A 6,764-nucleotide genomic window follows, 5' to 3' on the forward strand; every position below is an offset into this window, starting at 1 on the left:
ATAAAACTAATAAAAACTAATTTGCGATTCATCGTAACTGCGATATACGACCTTCCGGAGCTCCCGTGAGAGCGTGCGCCATTACGGATAGTAATTCAATTAAAAACATAAAAACATTGTCCCAATTCAGTCAGAGCGAAGGGCGTTGTTTTAAGCGAAGAGCGTTTTATTTTTCCCCTTAAATTCAGTCGCCGGACGGTGAAAGCTTTTTTTGGGGGGCAGCTACTGGCAGCCACGTACGGCCAATCACAGGACACGTTGTTGTGTCGACGTGCCGTGTTGTTTTCCCTCGCGGTTTGGAATGTTTTTCCTTTTCATTTTTTTTCTCTTCTCTTTCTACTTGATGATGGTAGCAGTTCTGTACTCGCAAGCCGTTCGCCGTTCGCTTTGGCGTTGCGAATGGACCAAAACATTTCATGGACCAAACCATTTCATGTAAAGCGTTCGCCGTTCGCTTTGGCGTTGCGAATGGGCCAAAACATTTCATGGACCAAACCATTTCATGTAAATAGAGGGGGGGGATATAATTTTAGATATATATATAGTACGGGCATGCCCTAGTATATATAAAGCAGTAAAGTATGTTTGTTTGTCGTCTTATAACTCGAGAACTACTCATCGCAGAGAAAAACCAAAGGCATATTCGGAATCAGTACGGGCACCTTCTTCCCCCACACCCTCCCCTCCCCCCTTCCGCTCCCCCTACCCCCTATTCCCCTCCCTTCCTCCTCTCCCCCCTTCCCCCTCCCCCCCCGTTCCCCTCCCCTCCTCTTCCCCCTCCCCTCCTCCTCCCCCGCCCGGTAATGCCGGGTACTTCTGCTAGTAGTTAATATGACAGTAGAAAAATGGGGGTATGATATGCCTGATTTGGGGTATAATTGGTCCTTTTCAATAAACCTACAAGATTTACATGATTTAAATCGGTCTCGTAAAGAAAAATGTTACCCGCTTGGTGAGGATAAGGAGTTATGTGGAAGTACAATTAGCAAACAACAAATACATGATTTCAGGAATAGAAAATTATATGACGGCAAAACAATAGTTTATATGACAAAGAAGGAAGCTAATGAGATAAATATAGAAAGCCGTGGAATACAAACCGATTTGGTAGTGGGAAGATGGGGTGGTATTACCTGTCATAATATTAATCTCACATATATTTCTGATACATAAATGGCAGGAAGAAGACTACAAGAGAATTATAATTTTTGTATTCAAGGATACCTAAAAGAAAAGGGTGCTCGGTATTACATACCTTATGAATTGGAACATATACATGGGAATTTTGTTATTAAGAACTGGCCTCATACTGATATCACCAAACCCACAAATGGAGACTTGATTAAAATATTAAATAAAAATGAACTTCTCAAAGTTATGAAATATAAAACTCTTTTAGAAATCATCAACAAATCTTATTGGTATCCTATTATGAGAAAAATAATTACAGATACAAGAATATCTCAAAATCCAGATGAATATATGTATGATATTCTTTGGGGCTCAAACTCTAGGGTAGCAAGGGATGAGGAAGGAGTTGAAGAGAGTGAGACAAGAGAGAAGGAGGAAAGAGAGAAAAAGGAGAGGGAGGAAAGGTAGAAAAAGGAGAGGGAGGAAAGGGAGAAAAGAGAGAAGGAAGAGAGTGAGAAAAAGGAGGAGGAAAGGGAGAGGCACGAGAGAGAAAAAAGAGAGAAGGAGGAGAGAGAGAAGAAGGAGAAGGAAAGGGAGAGGGAGAAAAAGGAGGAGGAAAGAGAAGAGAGAGAGAAGGAAGAAAGTGAGGAGAGAGAGAGGGAGCAAAAATATAAAAATATGGCCATTTCTGAGATTAATAAAAGAACAATCTCACCGAAGCACCGAAGAGGAAAATAAAGAATTAATGACTCTTGGGAAGATATTGGTTTCAAAATTTGCTGAGATGAGTTCAGGGATAAGATGTACATGAAGAAGAGAAAGGTCATATAGTTGATGATGTTGGGTTTATTGATTTTGGTTAAAGTTTAAGTTTTTTTCTTAAATAAATGGAGGAGAGAGTGAAGCCATTTCTAAGGATTCTTTATGTTTTAAAAATGAAGATCGAAATGCATATGTTGAAAACCAAAAAGGTTTTGGCACTATGTAGGACTTTTGTATATGTATAAATATGAGTTATTGTCTCAAATGTAAAAAGAAAACTAAATCTAAAAATATCTCATGTTAAAGCTAAAAATAATAGAGTTTATCAAAAAGGAATATGTTAAGTGTGTGGCTCTAAAAAGTGCCAATTCATCTCTCCTAAAAGTGGAGGAGCCATACAAAAGTTTCTGTCAGGAAGTAAATTTACAACAACTGGAATTCCTGGGGAACTTACATCTACCTGGATATTCTTTCTGTGGTCCAGGAACAAACTTGGATAAAAGATTAGATGAAGCTAACAATCCTAAACCCTGGTCTAAACCTCTAAATAGGGTTGATGAAGTGTGTATGAAACACGATATCGATTATGGTAATAGTACTACTCTTGATGAAAAACATGAAGCTGAGAGAGAAATGTTGTATAATTTGTCTTTGATACGAAATCCTACGTTGAGAAAAAAGTTGATCGATTTATCGTGAAGAAAATGATAAGTGCTAAATTGAGGTTGGGGCTTGGTCACCCAGGTGTTACAAAAAACTTTTAAGCTCTAATGATGTTATTAAGACTGAAGAGCTCAATAAAGTTTTGGCTGATGAATTACATAAACCAATAATCACAAAGTTTAAAAGAAGGAAGGTTTATTCAAAAAGGTTGCCCCTCTGGGCTGGTGCTCCTGCCTCACACCTAGCTCGTCTTCACGCTGTTGAAAGCAAAGCATTCAGAATCATTGGAATCTCCCGCGATGAAGCTAACTCCAAGGGCCTTTCACTCACTCACCGCAGGCAGGTTGGTGGTCTTTCTGTCTTCTACCGACTCCTCTCTGGCCTTTCCCCCCCAGCTCTCTCTGGGCTCTGTCCCGCAAATATTCCTACAGGTCGCACAAGATCTGCCTGCAACCCTCTTATGGTTAAACTGCCAAAATCAAGACTCTCTGCTCACCTTCACTCCTTCATTCCTCTTTTCTCCCGCCTCTGGAACAAACTCCCTCACTCTCTTCAATCCCACTCCACCCTCCAGGTCTTTAAAACAGCTGTTCACCACCATCTCTTATCTTCCCCCATCCAAAACCTTGATCTTTTCTATCCCCGATAATTTCACCCCAATTCCACTTTTTGAAATACCAACTTCTGACCTGGAAGTCCTTGGTGTCCTTGTGTTTTATACTTCTCCCACCCCCCACCCCCCACCCCCCACCCCTTCCCACGCCTCCTCCCCCCGAGCCCTCTCCCTCCCACACATCTCCCTGCTCTCAAATGTTGTGTGCTCTCAAGTGTTTGTGTGCTTCCCATTCTCTTGTCTTCCGCTCCCTCTTTTTATATATTTTGTTTGTCTGGTTGATTTGTTTGTGAAGTAAATGTCAGCTCTTTCACGAGCCTCGATTCAGTATACAAAAAAAAAAAAAAAATAATAATAATAATAATAATAATAATAATAAGGGATTGATTACATTTGGTCTGCTGACTTGATTGAACTTGTTAATGATAAGGGATACAAGTATGCTTTAACCGTAATTGATTTGAGGAGTAGATTTGCATGGGTTGTCCCTTTGAAAAACAAGCATTCTGAGTTTTGCGCTGCAATACATGTCCCCTACCAAAGTTCAAAGTGCCATAACTTTGTCAATAATGATCGAATATGCAAATTTATGCACGGTTGATGCTAGTTTTCAAACTTGATCTGAGGTATGCTGAGACACGTGTGTCACGCCTCGCCTCATTGATAAGCCCGCAAGGTCGATCCGTGGAGCAGCCTGCACGTATTGCACTGTGTGAATTATATAATTACCAACTCACGGTCTGAGGTACTAGCGATTCAAGAGATATCCATTTTTTTAAATTTTCGTTTAATTAACGATATCTGCCAAACCACATGACCGATCGCAAATTCCAAAAGGACATGTTAGTAGACTGACATGCTGAACAGATCTGTGAAGTTTCCCCTCGATTGGATCAAAAATGAGGGAGGAGCTCGGTTTTAAAGGTTCATGCTTAAAAACGTCATAACTCTGAAACCATGTGATGCATGACGTCATGCTCATTGACTTTTTTGTTCGTCATGGGTATGCGATTCTGCCTGCAATGTTTGGCCTCGATCTGTTCAGCCGTTGCAGAGAAAAAGGGGTTTTTGTGTTTTCATGAAAACCAATATGGCGGCCGAACCACGTGACCTGTGACGTCATAATTACCATTAAAATATTCTACAAACCGAGTCCCCTCTACGGTGAAAATTTTATCTCAATCGGTCCTATTATTGTAGAGAAAATCTTTTTCAAAGGAAATTAAAACTTAAAATGGCACAGAGTTAAGGATCATCAGAATTATCAGAATTCCCAAAGTTCAAAGTGCCATAACTTTGTCAAAAATGATCGAAACGTCGTGAAGTTCCACCTTGATCTGTAACTTATCATGAGGAAACCATGTACCAAGTTTGAAATCCTTAGCATTAAGCGTTTAGAAAAAAAGTCCGGAAAAATGTTCTTTGCGTGACGGACTGACAGACTGACAGACAGAGGGAGGGCGTGCAAACCTATGGTCAGTCCCCTCCAGTGTACACCGGTAGGGTACTAATAAAAAAGGTGATACTTTAATGTTAGCCTTCAAGCTAATATTTGATCGGGATAAAAGGAAACCGAAGAAGTTATGGACTGATATGGGTACAGAGTTCTTCAACAAAGTGTTTATGAATTTCCTTAAAGATAACGGTGTTATATTATGCAGTACCTTTAATGAAGGAAAGGCAGTTGTTGTTGAGCGTTTTAATCGCACCTTGAAAGAAAGACTATATAAAAAATTCACACAACTCGGTTCTCAACAATGTGTATCTTTAATACAGGATATTGTTGATGATTATAATAATACAGTTCATTCATCAACAAAGTTAAAACCATCAAAAACATTTCCAAAATTAGGATTTGAAAAGGAGATAAATTTGAGAAAACCAAAGTTCAAAGTTGGTGATATTGTAAGAATATACAGATGGAAGTCATTTTGTGAAGGGGTATGCACAGAGATGGACCACTGAGCTTTTTAAAATTGTTGATGTAATGGATACAGTCCCTTGGACTTATAAATTGTATGATTTACATGGAGAAGAGATTTTAGGTTCATTTTATTCACAAGAAAGCTCTTTCACGTTATGAAGCTTTGTTAGCTCTTTCACAAGCCTCGATTCAGTGTACAAAAAAAAAAAAAAAAAAAGAATTGCAGAAGACAAAGTTGAAATAACCACATTCACACAAACCACAACCACACCAAAAAAAACACATTCACACAAACCACATCCATACATTACACATCCCCCACCCAGATTAGTTAATTAATTCCCCACACACAGCTCAATTATTTAATTAGAAGAAAAAAATTCACTCATTCCATAAACCACGCCCACACAAACCACGCCCACACAAACCACACCCACACAAACCACACCCACACAAACCACACCCACACAAACCACACCCACACAAACCACACCCATATAAACCACACCACACAAACCACACCCACACAAACCACACCCATAATCCCCATCATCCCCCACCCCCTTGTGCACCCCCACCCCTGACCCTCCACCCCCCTCATCCCACCCCCACCTTCCCCACACACACACGGGGAGGGGAGGGGTGAGACGAGGGGTCGAAGGGCGCTCCCCCCCTTTATTCTCTTTTTATAATTAAGAATTAAATAATTGTAGGCAAAGCAAATATAATCATACCATATTAAAAACATTAAAATCTTTTTTTATTTATGAAAACATTTTTCTTGAGGTATATATTCAGTTTCTTCCCAGCACAAGCCAAAGGCAACTTCACCAGGAGTCTTTAGGTTCTGAATCTCTTTCTGTTTAAGACAAGGTGGAAGAGAAAATATTGATATAGGGTGAAGCAAGGAGAAGGTAAAGTGGATGAGGATATATAATAAATAAACCATACCTCCAAAAGATCGAGCTTTGTGTCAAGGTCGTCGAGATGAAAATTTAGGGTATCACAGGTTGGAAGTAAATAACCACTCTTTAGGATCTCAAAATAGTCCCAATCAAAGCTGTGATCGTGGTCGTGGTTGTGGTCATCGATCTCAACTCTCATCTCTGTTAATAAAGGGTTTGTTTGAGGTGTTATATTCTGTTTAAAAAAAGAAAGAAAAAACATGAGGAGGTATGATTAAAAGATACATCGTATTGTCAATAAATAAATAAATAAATCTCAACGCTCATTTATTGGTGTTGGGCTAGTGGTTAGTGTGCCGGCTTAGGATCCTAGGATCCTGGGTTCGAATCCTGGTCGATCGCTGAATTAACGCCAGGGGGGTTGACTCAGCCTGTCATCCTTCCGAGGTCGGCTAATTGAGGACCAGTTCACTGGTAATTCCCTGTTTGTCGTTAAAGGCGGCAAAAAGGGTTGGCGTCAGGAAGGGCATCCGGCCGTAAAAAAAAAAAAACATTGCTTCAAAAAGGGGACCGAAAAACAACAACAACCATGGTTCCCGAAAAAGGCCAACCCCCGCTTGCGGGGAAAAATGGCCTCTAAGGTGGTTTTTTTTATTTTTTTTCTCATTTATTGGGGCCAGTCAGAGAGATGAATAATGAATTACCAGGGATAGACGATGATGGTGGTTTCGAACAAGAGGCAACATCTCGTCTGTGTCTTCTTCGA

Source organism: Myxine glutinosa, chromosome 5, assembly GCF_964187855.1.
Source record: "Myxine glutinosa chromosome 5, kmMyxGlut1.1, whole genome shotgun sequence".
In the NCBI taxonomy this organism is placed as follows: Eukaryota; Metazoa; Chordata; class Myxini; order Myxiniformes; family Myxinidae; genus Myxine; species Myxine glutinosa.